Raw genomic sequence first — 19,877 nt, forward strand, 5'->3', positions numbered from 1 at the left:
GCCATGAATCATGAGTTTAACTACCACACTGAGAATCAAAACTATTCCACTGCTGAATATCAGGCTGCACCGAAGCAGCCAACCAGTCACTGTTGACAGGAAAATCAAGACTTGCATCGATAAATAAAACCCACTCCACCCACAACCTCACACCAGCTATACATTTGAGCATTTCATATACACTTCTGTTACAAAGTTCTTCCTGCCCTTTTACTCTTACACGTATTCTACTGTATGAGTCCACAACCACATAATCACACTTCTCAGATGTGTCTGCGTTAGCTAGAGCCAGGAGGCGATTAGCTTAGCTTGCCACTTCACCGGTCTTGAACATTCTTTTCCACGCCCTTGGACCTCCGCTGTGGCCTCGTTTCCCAGAACTCATGGCCCCTTCAGGGACGCAGCTTTTGGGATTTTTCGAACCCTGGCAAACAAAGTGCGCCGGTATCTCGCTATACCGGCCAGAGCCCACAGGGAAACGTAAAGCAGGTCCAGCCACTGGAACAAATCCTGGCATCCATCCATCCATCCATCGAAGGCCACTTTCGTCAGCAGGCCTAAACCCGCTCTGCTGTCGCCTCTGGGCCAGGTTTATGCTCGCCTGACTGACCGCTCGCACCAGTGTGCCGCTCAAGTGTCTCCGCCATGGCCACTAAACCCGGGGCTTTTTTCCCTGAAGCTAGTCACACACATCAGGGAGGCCATGATGGCTTCTCTGATCCTCACCACATGGCGGTGTCCAGAATTGTGTCAGGGCGAACCATAATGCGGCCATTTCATCCTGCCATGAAGGCTATGCAGACAGATGTTCTTTTGGTGCATCCTTTGTTGAGGCGCTCTTTGAAGGGAATAGGGCAACAGAAACTTGGTGGTGATTTACCACTGGTGCTGTACGCTCTTGGGGGGTCCTCCTTTTGAGTTGATAGCCCAAATATCTCACTAGATCTCTCAAGACAGCATAGCCTCATAGCCCTGAAATTGGCTGAGAGAGTGGCGTACCTACGCATGTGTCGGTCCCGCCGGTTCTTCCCTCCACCTCATCAGAATGAGGCAGAAGAAGTGTGCCTCCGACTCTTCCCAGTGCGCGCTTTATCTCAGTATGGCATGGCAGACTTTAGGCGGACACAGCAGCTGTTTGTCTCACTGACTGTGTGACGCAATAACACAAGCCAACAGTGCAGCGCGGGTTGTCCGGGCACACTCCACGAGAACTTTATCCTGATCTACGACCCTCGTCAGAATGATGACAGTGACAGACATCTTTCATCCGTTTCTATCTGCGAGATGTATCTGAGTTTTCCCCTGACTTACTCAATATAAAATGCGCTAGACGGCAAATGAAGCGTTGCCTGACACTGGCACTTTTACCCACGTGTCAAACGGTACGCCTCTGATGCAATCATCACGGATTAGTGGGCTGCATGGGGACCGGTACATAATGTCCCACTCTCTTGCAGCGACAGTGCTGTGTGAAGAGGGTGTAACATCACTTGTGTAACATCACTTGGCCCTCTTTTTTTTCCAGACATGGTGTTAACTGATGCACAGTCAGTGCCTCCCTGCATTATTACGCGTGGCATTTACTCAGCTTCGCCCTTAAACCAATAGTGGCCGCTCTTACGGGGCAAAGCCTAACCAATAAAGAACGTTAGTTACCGATTGTAACTCTAGATTCTGTGAGTATAGGCTGAGCCCTCTACGCTGTGGGCCCCTCTGGCTCCAACTATGCCAGTTTAAGAAGTGCTGGTTGATATTGGGAGCAGAACTATGGTTGCATTGCTGTTATATGTCCCAAGTGCAGACATAACGGCAGGCCCGAGCACGGCACAAGGTTGCAAAAAAAATCTAAATGACTGTGCACGCGAGTACTAAACCCTCAGGGTTACACTGGGACTCAAGTTTTGTCATGTCTGCCTGTGTTCAACTGATTAGTTAAACAGGGATGTAGATTTTCACATCTAACTCCTGGCAAGAATGCAAATAAAAGTGCATTTAAAGGGACAGTGTGTAGGATTTGGTGGTATCTAGCCGTGGTAAGGTGAGATGCAAAGTGCAAAACCACGGAGACCATCCTGAACATAATAACACCACTTTAGGAGCAACGGAAGTTAGTACCAAGGTTTTGCACTTTGGGTTTCATATGGTCGTGGTTTCACAAGCATGTCGGAGAACTGTGGTGGCCTTCGGGTAACTTAAAAATGTGAAAGGCCTTCTCTGGAGCCAGTGTTTGGTTTGTTGGTTCAGGGCTACTCTAGAAACAGAGCGGTGTTACACGGCAGACTCCATGAAGAAGTCCCATCTTATTCTAAGCTATAATGGAAACTCAACAATTCTTAGTTTCAGGTAATTATACACTCATGAAAACATAGTTTTGAATACTGCTTTTCATTTATGCTACTAGATCCTCTTGTATCCATATGAAGCCTCTTGTATCCATACATTACATTGTTCAAGGCTTACATTGATGGGGAAGCACTGTTAAGTTATGAGCAACGCTGAATTAATTTGATCTGACAATAGCAAAAGCATGTCACACACAGAACGATCAAAAGAAGCGACATCAAATTGTGGGCTGACTCAGAAAAACTGGAGCAAAGTATACTTTTTTTTTCCAACACAGGGGTTTTAAGGATTTCACTTGACAATGCAATTTCCTTGGCTTCAAGGTTTTTTTAATTCCAGACCCTCAGCAATTAGCTCATTTTATCACCACACTGCTCCAGAGAATAGCTTATGCTAAAAGGTTTCTCCAAAGAAAACTCTTTAAAGTTGAGGTCACAGCTGGGTGCTTTATAGTTCCTCACCAGAGTGGAGTCACATGGCGCGCACGGAGCTGCGAGGACTCATGGCTGTTGCTGTTGGGATCAAGAACAGAACCATGGTACATGCACTGAGGCAGAATGACAGTGAGCACCTCTAATCCTCTGCTCTAATCCGCCTCTACTAAAGGCAACTTGCCCGCTTTTAGCAGAGGTGCATCGCTCGCCAGAACACCTGATTCAGCAGGCACAGTAGCCAAATGCCTGAAATCTACTGAATAGAATTTAAAGAACATCCTATTATCATAATGTGATAATAAAAGAGGGCTATGCAGACAGCACTGTATTCAGTTACAGCTTTGTGGGCTTTTTTTTAGTGGCTTTAAGCCCTTTTATAATATCTCTGGTACTTTCTATAGAGTTCTCTCTAAAGAACTAAGTTAAGCTAACATAAGCTAACAATGTGTATATATATATATACTCAATCTTCACGACAACACTGTGAAGGCTTTACACAATAATATACAGGTCACAAAATACATTTTATGTCTTTATCTGAAGGAATAAGCTATTAAAATATCTAAATCTCACGTTCTGATTCAACACTTTTTCTCTCCGTCTCCTCTCGTTCATTCCAGCCGTACATCCCCGTCACAGGTGGGGAGTAAATCTGTTTTCCATTCAGCGACATAATCTCCGCTTGAAATGTATTGCATGTTTTGGATGATCTTAGATTTGCTTATTATGACATGCAGGCTTTTATTCCCAGGATTATCTCGCTGAGTGACGGAGAAGTGTTTTACTTGGCGGAGAGAATCCGCGGGCCTGCGGCGCTCCGATAACAAGAACACAAATTGGCAGTGTCTTTGAAGAGAGTCGATTAAAATGAAACGGATGGGTGTTCTAAAAAAAAAAAAGTCACTGGGAGAGGTGACTGATGTCTTTTGCTGAATGTGTAATGATGACTCATTTGTGTAGAATATCCCCACTAAAGACAGCTGAACAATAATGTGATTGGGGCTGGTTTTCTTTCAAAGTGTTGGGAGGAGAAACAGCATGGGACAAGCATAAACCTGTCAGACATGGTTTTAAAACAAAAGCTAAAGAGGTGCCGTTAAATTACAACAGTGAAGGCGGAACATCTGTCTGTGATATAAAACTGGAGTTACAGAGTAGTTAGCCTTTGTCCGTTTTGGAAGCTGGACAGTCAATTTTCACGATGCCGCTTAAACATCTAATACGTTGTCTTTTAGCCATTACCTCGGACAGAACATGAGGCTCACAAGCACCAGCTCTTTTGTGTTCCACCGAGGAGCACGATAATGAGGGTAATAACATCTCCAACACATGGACTCTTCAACACGGTAATGGAGATTTGATTTACTAGTATCTGCCCCTCTGGGTCTGAGTTGCCCGAGGCTGCAATCAACGCTCAAAGCTTTCATGCTCCATTCCAAATGGCTTCTCTCATATCTTTTTTTTGTGTGTGTGTGCGTGTGTGTGTTGTTGTGTTTAGTTGGCTGTAAATTTAGCAAGACATAGCATGCATCTAATACACAGAAAGCACAGGGGACCATATTTGCAGTATTTGCAGTAACTCTCATTAAGAGTTGGGGAAAACTAGGTCATATTTTTAAGATATCAGCTTGCATGTTGCATATCTGATGAGATGAGCACAAGATCAGAATTGCAAAGATGTGGATGATTTGATATTGAACATGTGTTAAAAAGACTGTAGACCCGCTTTAGGGACATCTTAAACTAGGCAGAGACCGACTCGCAGGGTGTGAATATGAGAATACAGTGAGAGTGTCCACAGTATCACACCGGTGATAAAATAAAGAACTATCACCAGGTCACCGCACTCAAATAATGAAATATACAGTTACAATGGCCTGTACCTGAATGCTACTTTGATTCAGGGACTCTTGCAAACTCATCATGAATGCATGAAAAAAAAACACAACCAGTGCAACAAGTGTCACTCTGCCAAAGAAAATCATGCTAGACTAACGGGCAACACATTTTGACAATGAATACAAATCAATGAAAGTATTTCCCTTTCCCAAACACTGGTCGTAGTTTTCAGAATGGTCCTGCAGCATCAGTTGCTTCAGCGAATGCCCCCGAAATGACAAATGTTTAAACTTAAGTGACAAAGCCCGCTAGCGGCCGTTAGGATGAGGACTCCTGTCTGGAGGATGTGTGTAACATGGTTACAGAGCCGCAAAGTCTGCCCAGGGACGAGGTTGATCTGGTAGACCCACAGATTCATTTCTGTTTCCTGCTGACAGTCAGTGTTGGTTTCTTTCAAAAGACTATCAGTGCTGTGGATGAAGATAGAATCATGTGAAAGGTTAAACGGAAATAAGCACTTTGGGGCCCATTCAGCAATACGAAAGTAAGAAATGTTCTTACTCAGGGCACAACATATGTGTGCGCGCAAAATTACTTTTAGATTAATGACGCACACTGGCCAATTTAGTTCTTCACGCCGCGCGCAGGTAAGTGAATCAGAATCATTGTAAATTGATAGGTGTGTGCCCGCTGTTCACAATCAGCATACTGCCGCGCTCCCATGTCTCTACATAATGGAATACGCCTCGAGGTATATCACGGGGGGAAGCGGTGAAGTTGTTGTAAAAGAGAAAGCATGGCCCCTAAAGCAAAAACGAATTTCACAACTGAACATTGGCTACATGTGCTCAATTTCAGGTGTGCGTTAACATTTTGTAAGACAGCCGGGTCTTCATCGTTTTTCGGCGTGAGCATTTTCCGAGGCAGTTCTACATTTGTTCGTGGATCCTAGATTTGTGCCTATTTTATAAGTCAGTGCAGAATTTCTCTGCACTAACCTTAACAGAGTGCCGTGAGTTCCTTAACATAACCATGAAAAAGTTTAATAAGGCAGCAGTCACACAATATTGATATCCCACATTAAACAGTTGGGTGGGGGGCGCAAATGAAATACTTGGTTAAATAAACATTTAAGTGATACATTCAGCATCAACATTGTTATGACATGTTGAACACATTTGCCCATCATGTTAATAGGAAACGTAATCCGGTCTGCTTTACGTTCCCTTCAAAACCTATTTGCTGTTACAAATGAGTTCTATATAAATGAGACCGGGTTGGTGCTGCACCTCCCTCACCTCACACAGCCTCAACACGCCTTTTTTTCAGTCTTACTGGTCTCGTAAAAAACATGCCCATTTCAGTTGGATTCAGTTCAACCCTTAGAGAAAAAAACAGAAGTGAAAATAGCTGATAATGACGATGACTTAACCCCGTGATGGCATTGCGACACGTTCACCCGATTAGACTGATTGTGACACAAATGTGAGAAGCCTGCGAGCTGAATAGAGAGTTTTATGATGTTGTTTATCTTGATTTAGTGACTTGCTTCCATCAAATCTCCTCAGTATTCTGTTTTGCCGCTGCCACTGTGTTGTAACTCACCATTCTTCAATAATTGATGAGCTGCCGTTTCTTCTCCCGCTGAAGCTATTAGGCTCTTGCCACCAGGCTTGGGCATTGCAGCTCTGCTCTAGTCTCGCTGTATAAGGAGAATAATATTACCGGCTCTAATATTAATAACAACTCCGATCAGCAAATTGTACAACGCAGGGTGAAACCTAGCCTGCAGCCTGCTTCACAGAGCAAAGGTGTCTTGGAAAGACGGCACGATGTCAATTCCAAACATGGCATATGACTTCTTTTTTTTTTTGCAATGATGTCACATTTGATTAATTACCATATCTTAAGATGGTAATATACTAATTTAAGATGTGCCCTCAGACTCACCCTTCTGCCTGGATCCTGAACACCTAGTGAGGGAGGAGAGAGGAAGGAGCAATTGATGCGAGTATAAGGCATGACAATGCATGTAATCATGGTGAATTCTTTTGCCAATAACATCGCGCAAAGCAGGATAAAGACGGCCAAATCACAGCTCTTTGATGGCCCGCTTCATGTGACATCAATACTCTCATCTTCACATGAGATTGGGTGTACGGGGTGTAGCGCTCTACGTTTGAAGCAGCCCCCAGCTCACAATGCCACTGCATGGATTTCAAATCCAATTATTGCAGCGGCAGATCACAGGACAGCTGAGTTTGAAATACCCTGTGCATTAAAATGAGAGAATGAGTGGACATGGTGTATCTCTACGCAATCACTTTAGAAAGAAGATTATACAGCACAATAATTCAATTCTTTGTTTCACATTTTTTTAAAGGGTTAACACCACATATGTCTGTGTCGTATGTGACTGCTTATACTGCATGGCTATTGTACGGAAAGCCGCCCTACGACTGTGTTATAATGGGAGAAGGACTTTGTCCTGGAGCTTATTAACTCCAATGGGAGAGGTGAACGTGAACACACGTTATGACCGATTGTTTTCACTCCGTGGACCCATTTTTCACAAGCCACAAGTCTTTCAACGTAGCATTCTGACACTGAAGTGTCATTTTTCGCAGGGACGATTCCCAATTATGTTCGCGAAGAGCCTAGCTTACACATTTTTCGTAATGCTAAGCTGTGCAAATATTCAATGTTAGCAAAAGATAATATAAATACATTGAGCAAATATAACAATTTAATATGAATGCTGCTTTCATTCATACACACAAAGTTAACATGTCCAAAGGGACAGGAGGGGGGCAAAACATCATGGCCACGCCCACTTAGGAGACAGGAAGTGATTACCATTTCAAACCGTTGCGTGTTCTGCAGCGTCTCTTTTATAGAGTATCTTTCATACGAACGAACACAGGACTTTCTTTTACGAGGCCTGTGTGAAACGTTTTTTAGCATGTGCCACATTCACGTCAAGTCACTTGACTCGTTAGTATAGTCCCGTGATTCGCTGTTCACATAAGTCGTTTGTCACTCGGTGGTCACGAGAGATTGTTTGTCAGATAAGTTCAAATCAGCCACTGTTGTTGCCTACGCCTTAACAAGTGGTTCTGTTGCCTAAACCTAACTTCCTGTGAAAAAGGAAGTTTATTTTGAAAGGATGCCAATCCTGTAACGAGCGTTAATTGACAACCCCTCTCGACACACAGCAACTAACACTAGACACTACATAGGGTGCGATATCCGACACAAAGGGGCACTGACCATATGCCGATATTTGACGAGTTAGGAGTGCGAATGTGTTGACGTTTGAAAACAAAAGAAAATTGAAAAATAGTAAATAAATCAAGCTAATTTTACAAAGAGACAGAAATAGAGCCTGCACTATAGAATTAAAGCAGTCAAATTGCCACTGAAGTTTCAGTATCTGATATTGTAGAAAGTGCAATGATGGTGGATATATAGATCTGCCTTTAGCTGTGCAGCCTCATCTCATCACCAGAGGGAAACGGATAGATTTGTTGATGATGGGTATTTTCTGAAAAGAGAACCCTGTTATGGACCGAGAATGGGATTGCAAATGACAGAATGAAATAGAGGTATAGCTCATGAAGCAAGACCTTCAGTGCAACTGGAAAAACCTATTCTCTTTCTAGTTAAGAACGAATCTGCTTTGTGGAGACGGTGTGAATCTTTAATAAACGACCTGAAAATAGCTGTGGTGCTGACTATACACTAAAACATGTCAAAAACAATCAAGCAGCAGGGTACGGCGCGCAGTTGGAATCAGCAGGCTCTGACATTATTCAGAGGAGACAGCATCTCTAATGCAGGGAGCCCTTTGAAAAAGCATATTTTCTCTGTTCCATGCACTGTGAAACAGGGAAGCTGGCTGACGGAAAGAACAGTAAATTGGGAGAAATTGGATGAGGCTGTTTGTGGCTTTGCCCTGCAAATCAGCAGCTTTTTTCTTCTTTTTTTTCCCAGCATCAGTATATCTACAGCAGTAAATAACATGGCCGCAAGTGCAACCTGCCAAATGAACTGGATCTTTAATTTACATACCTAACGTTTTTTTGGTGTATTTGCCTCTCCTCTGGGATTTGTTCCAGGAATATACTGTAACAGGCAACAAAGGAGGTTTGATTTTTCATTTCAGTCAGACAAATATACTTTGAACATGCTTATAAAGAGCCACTTATGTATATATATATAATGATTTTGTTGTTCATTTGCTTTTTTGAGAATACCCTCTATCTTCAAAGAAGTTTCCTTTTGTTTCTTGATCAAAGGCACTCAAGAAGGTCTAAAGCTTGTTATCCAACGCAGTCTCCCAGAAATGTCCTTTATATAATTCTAATTGGCAACACCAAAAGCATTATGAGAAAATAAAAATGGAGCCTGAATTAGTTTTTTACGTGACTTAACAAAAAGATGAAATTTATGTTTTAATAAAAATAAATGCCCAGTTGCTAAATGTTCTTGCTGTGTCAGAGTCATAGACTCGATGTAAGAAGTGGACGTAGTCATCGTGACATCACCCGTTGGTTTGTTGACTAACGTTATGAAGCCTCGAGTTCGAAGATTTGTCCGTCTCCATCTTGGATTATGGCGGCCGCCATCTTGACTTTTTGCAACCACTGAACACAAGTAAGCATATTCGTAATGCGGAAAAGTGATGTAGAGACACCGAATACGGCTCTGGTAGCCAATCACAGTAAGCCCGCCCTAAAGCATACTACACTTTATGGTCTGTTTTACTCTAAATGGGACCAGAATTTACTAAATGAACAGCACAATGTATTAAAGAAGCCTTGAGAGCATGAACTCACATTTACAATGTTTACTGAGGTCATAAATCAAGTGAGAAGTAGTGTCATGTGCTCATTGACTTCCATACAATCTGACTTCTTTTTGCAACCAGAGGAGTCGCCCCCTGCTGGCCAGTGGAGAGAATGCAATAAGTCGGATTTGTCGGTTGCAGTTTTTAAAGGCAACATTCAAAGTTGGCCCCTACTCCCCGTCTCAACGCGGGTCACAGTGCTTCATCACGTAAAAGCCTACCCCAGATTCACTCTCGCTTTGGATCAAGCTTTGTCAGCAAGTCGTTAATTCCTCTTGGATGCATCCCTACAATCTGGCACCTGATCGCTATGTTTTTATAGAAAGGTACCAAACAGAGCAAATAAGGAAATACAGGCAGAGGGCAGGGTCACTTCTTGTGGGTCATAAGTGATGATTGAGAGTATATACATTGTTTTTGGGGAAAACTTTCAGGACAACTGGGCACTGTAACTGTTAGCAAATGCTATGACAACAGTAATACATAGCACATTTGTTGGAGACTGTTTTCAGCAGCAGTGTGGCGTTTTCAGCAGCAGTGTGGCTCAATAATGTGTTTTTAATCATTTTTTGTTGCTGAAACCCAATTTAACCGGAAAAAAAATGTTGCCACTGGCTATAATCCAAGCAATTAAGTTTCCGATAAAAAATATTTCACAAAACAAATTAGTATACAAATGCAATGTCTAGCAGATTGATTTGTGTTATCACTGGGGATTAAATCCAGACTGTGCAGCTGAAGGGAGGACCTGCAGACAGGGGGGATAATAACAGATAGGAGTGCTTGTTACTGAGGGAAAGTTATCTACAAAATTCAAATATTATAATTCAAATATTCATATTATGTATCATCAAGGACAGTTTAATCCATCATTGTGGGAAACGGTGTCGGCCCTATAGCCTGAAATGTGGAAGCCAAGGCACATGCTGTATCTGCAATGTCATCAAAACAGACTCTGAAGTTGGCCAGAGCGGGACAGACTGTAAATACTGTGACAGCACCTGGGGGTGATTCTCCTGTGATATTGATACATTTTTAGCAAACCGTAGATGAGGGAAAGTCATCTGTAGGCGACTGTCTGCTCGCTCCTTTTGAGGTCAGGCTCTATAATCCTCTGTGAAGTATATAAACCCGACTGGGGATGCCATGAAATTAACTTAATTTTCTGGCAAAAGCTTTAAACAAGAGCCAACATATGCAAAAGCCACTATCTCTGCCATTGTGGATACAGTGACTGAACAATTTGGAATTTGTTTTGATTCTCTTTTGAATCCTTAAGATTTATTTATAATTCACAGTGATGTGACGTGTCACTTATCCTTGTGGGGAGTTGTCTTTTTGCTTTCCTCAAGGCCTGGAATTATTGATTATTTTCATTATCAAGTATTCTCCCTACTGCATTATTCTGACATAAATCAAGTAATAAAGTAAGCAATAAAGTAGTAATATATATGGTGTTTTAGTCGGGTATGCTAAATCACTGGCAGATATAGGCACAGCCTCTTTTGGAGATTTTAGTGACCTTTAGAGATGCCCCATGCTTCAGTTAACACAGTATGATTCGATAAAACAATTTGACCATAAAATAATAACATAGAAGTAACCAGAGATGAAGTGAAAACCGCGTACCACCGAGTCTACTCGCTCTTCAGCACATCAGTTAGGTTTGCATCATAAATATTAACAGCATGACTAAAACCACACAGCACTACAATCTGCAGAGGACCAATATAATTGCTGAAGCTGACTCCACCAGTTGCTCGACTTTTTGTGGTGTCATGAGTTAGGAGTTCCAGTTGTCAAAACAAAGAGTTTGCCTCCATTTTTTTCTCTCTCCATTTTGGACCACAGTCGACAAAAACAAAGATTGTGTGGGTGAATTGCAGCCTTAGAGAATAGGGAACACTGAACCTTTGCAAAACGACATAGACCAGACAAAGTCAGCTGATGTGTGGTAGTAAAGTAAAAAAAAGACACGGCTCTCGTCATTTACCTGTATATACATCATGTACGATGGCATCACAGAAAATAATTTGATCGGCACTGATAGTAATAATTCACCGGTACTTGTTCCATTGTCTGGCAACAGAAACGGGGACATATGAAAATACGAATGCCTGTATTAACTAAGACACAGTAGGTGATCACAGAGAGCAAGACGGACAGACTGGGGTTTAATGAGCCGAGAGCAAATAAAACAAGACAGCTTATAGTCATCATTCCAGAGCGTCCCACTTGCTGCCAGTAAAGTCAGATACTAACAGTCACGCCCCTTTCGAAAGATTTTATTCGTGAAGTTCGAAAGTGCAAGTCAGATCCCTCTAAGAGGATACGACATTTAAACATACACTTCACATATCTTCCGAGAAAATGAATCCATAGGGTGAACCACACAAGGCCATGTTGGAGCAGCTAAAGCAGCTGTCTGCCACAGTGTCATTTATTAATACCTTTGCATTGTCTTTCAAATTCTACACCGAGACTCAAAAAAACTGATTAGCAAATTACACAGTAGGGGCATTGTGGCTTCCAGACAATGCCTCTGGTAGCCGTGTTTCCGCCTGAGCTTCCCTTAAAGATTTTGAACCATAACAGACATATCATTTCCATAACACACAATGTATTTAACTCTGGTGGTTGGGGAACTCACAGTTCAAGTCTTGTTTGGAGAGAGGAACTTGGCACCAGAAGAGCATATACAAAATGGGAACACACTCCTCTGTGGTGCGCAATGGTTTAACTCGATGCAAGATCTAATTTGAAATGTATTACACCACTGCCAGATCAGCAAAAGAAAATGTCATAATCTCGATTATGCTTACATCCAGATGGAAGGGCTCCCCCGGTCGATTTGGGCTATCTCCTCAATTACTTGACTATTGGACCAGAATATTTGAAATGCTGCAGAATGCTTTTAACACATTTATTAATTTGAACACAACAATTATTCACAACCCCTTTAGTGCTATTTTGGCATTCCGCATGACTGGGCTATACACTTTCTGTCACATGCAATAGCTTTCGCCGCAGTAAAGATGGCTACTAGAGGCCTTCTTACGCCTCAGCTCCTAAACTCGAAGGTTGGATTTAGGAAGCAGTCCACCGAACTGTATCAAAGTTGAGAAAAATGGGAAGGCTACTTTGCTTTGGGGTCCCTAGAAACTTTCCTTTTATTTTGGAAACCCCATAAAACAAACACACACACACACACAAAGATAATATCTTATTTATAATTTCTTTAATGAACTAACTTTACTGCCGCTTAATTTGTCTATTAATACAATTTGGAAAAGCTAAATCAGTATCAGTAGTCTATTAGCTTAAGGTTTGGGATAAGAAATGTGGGCTTACCTTTGTTAGCCGGCTAGCATTACACCAGCTAACGTTAATTAAGCAATTGGTCTCAATTACTGCGTCCAATTACAGCAAAGATTAGACTAACGACTAGCTAGCACTTCTTAATGGACCAAATCCAGCTACTAGGCAGTCCTGATAAACTTTAGACTTGACGCTGTGTTTAACTTTGCTGGCCGTTTGTGCCACTATTTTTGCTTTTGGTGAAGTGTCCATTCTTTGACATTTTCATACCCAAATACTAGTGCAGAAACCCCGAGCACCTCCTGAAGCAAAGCAGCCGCCTCATAACTTTCCCCAGCGAGGCATACGTGCAGCTACTTGGTGTGTAGCTACTTTTCAAATGTTTTATTCAGACATTGTATCCACTCTATTCACATTTTCAGAGCTGAGGAACATTTGTTTCCCCTTCTTCTTCTTCTCTTTCTGTTAATGAATATTGTCGTGAAAGGGCAAGCCTCGTATTTGAATGTGGTGCCTGCCTCGCCGATTCTTTCCGGTCGCGTCTTCCCCCTCCTTCCCATGTATTATTCAAGTTGCGACCAAAGAGCTCCGCCGGTTGAGACCGAGTGCTCGTTGACGTCAGCGAAGTTATCCAGCAGCGGTAGAGGAGCCGAGGTCTGAGGAGGAGAGAGAGGAGGGAATGAGACTGCTGGATGTGGAGCTCAGACCGTGGAGCGCCGAGCACCGTGGGCTTTTTTTTATTTTCTACTACGGGACTTTTTCGGACCTCTTCTTGTTTCGGTGTAAGTACAGGCGGTCTCTTTTGTTTTGTCCCCCTCCTTGGCTATGAGAACTGAGATTCCCTCACTGCTGTTTCGGACTTTAGCGGTCGAGTTTCTCGACAATCTCTCGTGTATCGGTGCACACGTTCGCCCCCCGCGAGACGTTGTCCTGTGCCGTCAAAATAAGTCGGAAGTTTGACATTGTTCCCGTGGACTACTTGGCATGTGTTTTCAGCTTTGTATTCAGTCAAGGAATGTGCTACACTTTAGTGTTTCCGTAATGAATGCACGCACCGGACCTAACGGGAAACTTTGTTGCGCAAGTCCAGTGCAAGGTGGATTCTGAGCTAGCGTCGAGTTTAGCCTCTCTTTCGTGCTTTATTATTATTATTATTGTATTTTACTAGTTGTCACTTTGAAGCAAAAACACGGCAAAATATCTGCGTGTCAGCCACTCGCTTTGACCCTCTTTGACAGTTTTCGTAGCGAAACCAGTGGCGCTGACATTTGTATGTACAGTGCCGGGTAGATATGTTGTGTCAGTCGTCGTAGTTGATGATGATGATGATGATGATGATGGAGGTATAATCGATAATAAATGTTTACTTCTTACGGTGTCATTATCTAAATATAAACGACTCAGGTTAAGCTGCTGTACCTCAAACACATCTATTCTCAGGTTGGGAGCTAATGTAAAATATCTTCTGAGGCACTATTTCAAGGGTTTTGCTCATATTTGCTGTGTGTGTGTGTGTGTGTGTGTGTGTGTGTGTGTGTGTGTGTGTGTGTGTGTGTGTGTGTGTGTGTGTGTACTGAGGCTTTGGGATGTTGAGAGCATTGCTGTTATTATTGTCAGAGGGGAGGGGATATCGAGACAGGGGGGACTCTCAGCCTTCAGGATGAACAAGGATCTATTCAATGACATCTACCTTTCATCCTCACTTGTCAGACATCCCGCCGACACGACTGTTTTCAATAGGAACCCGGCAATGGCTTTGTGAATTGCTGTTGCCATTGTCTTGCTGTGAGCTATTAATAACTTAAGTAATGGATACACAAACCCATTTGCTTTGATGACGGATAAGCGTCTGACTGTGTGGCACTTCTGGTTTTCTGTTCCAGGGTTCTCATTTCATGGCTGAGGAGTCACCGTTTTCTGGTTGTGAAAGAGACGTCTTTGGGAGACTTGTTGAAGTCAGCAATAACCATTGTTTCACACATTGTCAATCTGCCGTGCGCCTTTTTTTTTGTTTTTAACAGATTGATGGGGGGGTAACATGCGTTGAACAAGCTCTGGATGTTTTGCAGCCGCCGGCAGCAGTAATTGAGTTGCTGCTCTCCAAGTGGCTCATGATTTATGCTGTGAATATGAGCATGAATGAGCCTTGAGGCTACGACTAATTGCAATTCAGGACAGTGTTTTTTTTTTTTTTTTTTACCCTCCATAGTCCCAGTCGTAGAGCAAGGTGATCTTGCAAATCTGATTCCAAGCAAGAGTTGAATAAAGCTCATGTGGATGTAATGAAAAAGTCTTACTCAGCTTCAACACAAGCCAGTTGCATTCAAACTACAATGTACTTCCTGATGCGTTTGAGAGCTGAATAGTGTCCAAAATAGTGGTGATTATGAATTGCTGGGAATGCTTAAGAAACTGTAAAAAAAAAGAAGAAGAAAAATCTCTTGAAAAATGTCTGTAATTCACTGTTGATGGAGAATTTCATTAATACAAACAGTACATATTCAGGTTTCACAGGACGGATTTGAAATAACAGATGTGCACGCAGGCTTTTGTCATATGTTGTTGTTTTCAGCCATCATTCGCCGTGTCACATTTTAGGTCTAGGACCCTCATGTCCAAAGGTTTTCAACTCACTCTACAATGTCTGCATGTGAATGGATGGAGTGTGAGCGTTACAGCAGGGGATTAAAGAGCCATTTTGAGACATCCTGTGCCTCATAGTATAAACAGACACGCAAATTAAATCTTTTTCCTTTTTTTGTCGCCCCATTGTTTGCCTTTTTTTTCTTGTGAAACGAAAATATGCTTCGGATGATGTAAACAGGATGTGTAGAGTCGCCATGTGGAGGGAGCCTTTTTTTTTTTACGCCGACAATTCTTTACATCTTGGTCACGCGCCTGTTTGTACTGTAACCATGTACTCATTAATGCACAATCAGCATGATCACTCTCCATTCTGATTGGATTCCTCAGCAGCAAAAAAAACGTAATAGGTTGTGATTTCAGTCGTATGTTTGTGACACCTGTGTGTTCAGACATAATAGAATCAACACAAGGGGGGGTGTCGGCTTAACATGCAACAGGTTCAGAGGGTTGAATATATCGGGAGATTGCATTTAACACTGGCAAACACAGACAGACAGACACCGGCGTTAAGTTACCTGGAGCAGGATTTAACCCAATCAATCCCCCCCGCTGAGCTGAATCGCACACATCCTGACACGTCTCGCTGTCAGATGGAGGAACTCGATGAGGGCTCGAGCGGCGTAGCCTCACTCACTGAACACGTGGCGTTCTGCCCCGCGTTGTAGCGCCATGCTGCTCGTTCGCAGAGCTCAACAGCTTAACATTTACTGCAGAAATAGGCAGTCGACTGATCCATTAGTCGATCGACAGGAATAGGAAGAGAAAAAAAGAAGAAGAAGAAAACAAAAAGCCTTTATTGTCGTCGTAGATAATTCAACAAAAAATGTAGGATCGGAGGATAATTAGCTGGAGGATTCGCTGCATTTCTTTGTCATCTGTTATTGTTTAGGTGGACATTTTTAAAGCTATCTCAACATTTGTAAACCGCTTCACCATTTTTTTTTAGAAACAATTATTTAGTAAATTGGAAAATGAATGGACAGAATATTTGATGAGTGTTAGTTCATAGCCCTGCTAACATTGAAGGTGATTGTTTCTTCGTTTGGCTTGCCAGCATGTGTTAAACTGACCTAAACCTCTAAATGTGTGTGGTCCTCTTGTCTATAAGTATACCGCGTCTACAGATCAGCAACTGGTGCTGATCTGTAAACGCTATCGGGGGGAAAATTAATCCATTCTTAGATGCATTATGCATTTATGACTCGATGCAGAAAACTCAATCTGAAATTTAGACCTCAGTTCTCAGCGTTGTGATTCTGTGATTCCCTGATTGCAACAGACGTAATGCACGTGCGTCTTGTTTGCGTTCTAAGCTCGGCTAAATACCAGCGGAGTTTTGGTGAGGCTGAGCTTGAGCAGCTGAATATTGTTACAATCTGACCGGCACCCCCTGGCTTAAAAGCTAATTTATGGAAGCATTTAGCTTCTTCTTCTTCCGGCCAACTAGGGAAGGGCGAAGCGAGTCACCAAGTTGAGTGCAACTTGTTTTGGCCGAGGATTTGCAAAAGTTGCCGAAGAGTCTCGTTTCACCGTAACCGCGCAATTTATCCCTGTACGTATTGTTTTTGTGTTGTTTTTGTGTGAGAGCTGAATGCTCGTTTTATGTTTTATTAGTGAATAAGGGCACCTTGTAATGTCACATGACTCACAACATGCTGAACTCTGTGTTTTTACTACGAGGATGCCGCTGCAGGCCCAATTGTATTTGTTTTTTTGTCGGTTCTCTTTGCAGTGCTTGGAAGTGTAACCCTCCAGTCGACACGTCTCTTCTATGTGTTACTAATATTAAATTAATAAAAGATAATGGAAGTAAATTCATCTTTTTTTTTAAAATGATGAATCATTACAAATATGCAGTGTTTTAAAAATAGCAGATCTTTATAATCGCATCGTAGCGCTCTGAACCGGAATAGAATCGTGAGCCCTATCAGTCACACCTGCTCTTTGACTTGATAACAGTAAATATATAGTCATACCTAGACCTGTCAATATAACTACTTTAGTCAGACGATATATAATGTCCCAAAAATAATGGAGATAAACAATATTATTGTAATTTAAACACCATTTTAATGCCACTTATATAATGATGATATAATAGAATAATCATCTATGTACACACTTTTTAATACCTTTTTTAAGTCTTAAAGATATTCAGGAATTGGAATGTGAAGACATTTTATATATATATATATATATATATATATATATATATATATATATATATATAGAGAGAGATGGATAAATACAACCAGACAACCAAAAAAGAAAAAGTGGGTCCCACACCGAAGCTGTGGAGTGCGGCTTATTCTTCCAATCTTTCTGGCTGTTCAAAGGCCGTCTGGGAAAAACACCTATTAGTATCGATGTCATCTTCTCTTCACCTAGTTCCTTATAGCTGTGTGTGTGTGTGTGTGTGTGTGTGTGTGTGTGTGTGTGGAAGAGATGTCTCAGCAATGTGCCCCCCCCGCCCACGCAGAGCAGACGAGGGGACAGATGCAGCGCGACCAGAAATGACAGCAAAAAAAATCCCCCGTGTCTCGCCGTAGTATTTTTTTTCTTCTCTTCATTCGGCTTAAAAATAACCGCTTCGGCGCGGTGCCCAAGTCTTATAGCGGTAGGGGAATCCCCGCTGTTCATTCTGGCATCGTGTTGGAGACGTTCAGATGTAAGCAAACACAACGGGGTCATTCGTATGATAAGTCGATAGTGGAATTATCATTCTGGTTAAGAGGGGAGAAAAAAACCTGCTTTGGCTTGTTTGTATTTTTTTAAACCAATCACAATCATCTTGGGCGGTGCTCTTGCTAATTCTGTGCAGTATATATATATATAATATGGCGCGCCCATATTGACTATCACATCCTAGAAATGACCGAGTTAGTTAGGAAAAGCGACCGTGTTGCCGCTCTAATGTTGACATCACTCATGTGTGCCACTCGCCGCCGGCCTTCAGAAGGTCCGTCGCACCTCATCTTCTCCGTGCGAGATCACACAGTGACTGATAACACCATCACCGATCTGCTCCGTGCTCGCCATTCCTCACTGTCACCGGAAAAAAACTCTGTCAACAACAAGTTCATCTTTCCACCTAGAGCCGTTTGTTGTCGGTCAGTCGGAAACATCAAGAGACTACAGCAGGCTCTTACACCTCGGGAATCAAATTTGAGCTGGATGACTACGCGGCCGCTTATTACCGGCTCAATTTTCCCCAACGTTATCGCGTCCGTGTCGAAATCGAATCCCTCGTGTGGGCTAAAAAAACACACCAGTGTTTTTTGCCTCAGTCAAAGACAATTGATATTTGTGTCTTGCAGGGCGAAGGTGTCGACTCCCACAAATGTCAAAGCCTTTGTTCTCACCGTCTCTGTGATTTAATTAGTCCGCTTGGCATCTCAATTAATCACGAGCTTCTGCATAATGAGACGGCTGAGGTAAACTTGGGTTTATGTACTCGTGTCCTTTCTTCTGGCCCTGGATGAAACCGGTTCGTATATAGCGCTGTTCCAGTCTACCGACCGCTCAAAGCGCTTTACAGCACACGCCTACCCGTTCAAACCTTTGGTTCATACGCTGATTGGCCAACCTGTTCATCAGGAGTAGGTTAGAGTGTTCGCAGTGCCTTGCTCAAGGACACTTGGGACACGCTCTCTGGGGGAGCCGGGGATCAAACCGCGAAGCTTACAATTATTAAACAACTGCGCTTACTCCTGAGCCACGCCGCCCCCATATTGTAAAAAATCTTATTTTCTAGTGCTAATGGATCTTTTTTTTTCCATTATGTTCATATGATGTGTCATTCTGGAAGAATATTAAAATGCGCAAAGAGAAAAATAAATGAATACTGAAGTCCCAGGCACTTGAAAAGGTATATTTGACACTCAGTGCTTTGATGTTTGAGATGGAAATAACACTTTTTATGACACTTTTTAATGCATAAATTATTTTAAAAGGCCCGCATAGATAACCCAGAAGGTAGACGGTAGCTTCAGCTATATTTCAATTAAACCCGCAATACAATGTGCAGTTATAGCTGTATAACGTGATCTTAATACTTGTGTTTATTGCCCTCCTTTAGACCCGTGGGTCATTAACATAAAGGCTAACCATACTATCCCTTAAACATTGAAATTCAGTTGTCGATACCAATACCAATGAATATCAATTCCAGTAATCCCTCGAATCTCATTACCTAGTTCAATACCATGGTACAAAACCAAAACAATGAATCCCATGTATCCCATGTCATACTGGGTTTGACACATTATTAATCCTTGATCCACTTCAAGTTTCTCGTGAAAAACAATATTTCCCAAGATTACATGTAAACACCATGTAAACATCATTATAATGCTATCATTTTCCTTTAAGTAGGTCAGTGTCGAGGCTAATTCCAGTCCGGTGTATGAGATTGGTTCATCCCTGTTTATTAATTGCTCTGCTGATCA

At 42.3% G+C, this 19,877-nt stretch overlaps 1 protein-coding gene across 2 annotated transcripts in view; it reads left to right on the forward strand.

The window, feature by feature from the left end:
* Positions 1-13,426: 13,426 nt before the first annotated feature.
* Positions 13,427-19,877, forward strand: part of gulp1a (GULP PTB domain containing engulfment adaptor 1a) — a 70,014-nt gene continuing 63,563 nt past the window's right edge. Inside the window, exon 1 of one of the 2 annotated variants that reach the window (XM_079170631.1) lies at positions 13,427-13,565. The gene's annotated coding sequence lies outside the window, so the exon portion shown is untranslated. The remainder of the gene's footprint in view (positions 13,566-19,877) is intronic. The other variant, XM_079170634.1, reaches the window with a different exon arrangement.

Source organism: Pholis gunnellus (assembly GCF_910591455.1).
Source record: "Pholis gunnellus genome assembly, chromosome: 12".
In the NCBI taxonomy this organism is placed as follows: domain Eukaryota; kingdom Metazoa; phylum Chordata; class Actinopteri; order Perciformes; family Pholidae; genus Pholis; species Pholis gunnellus.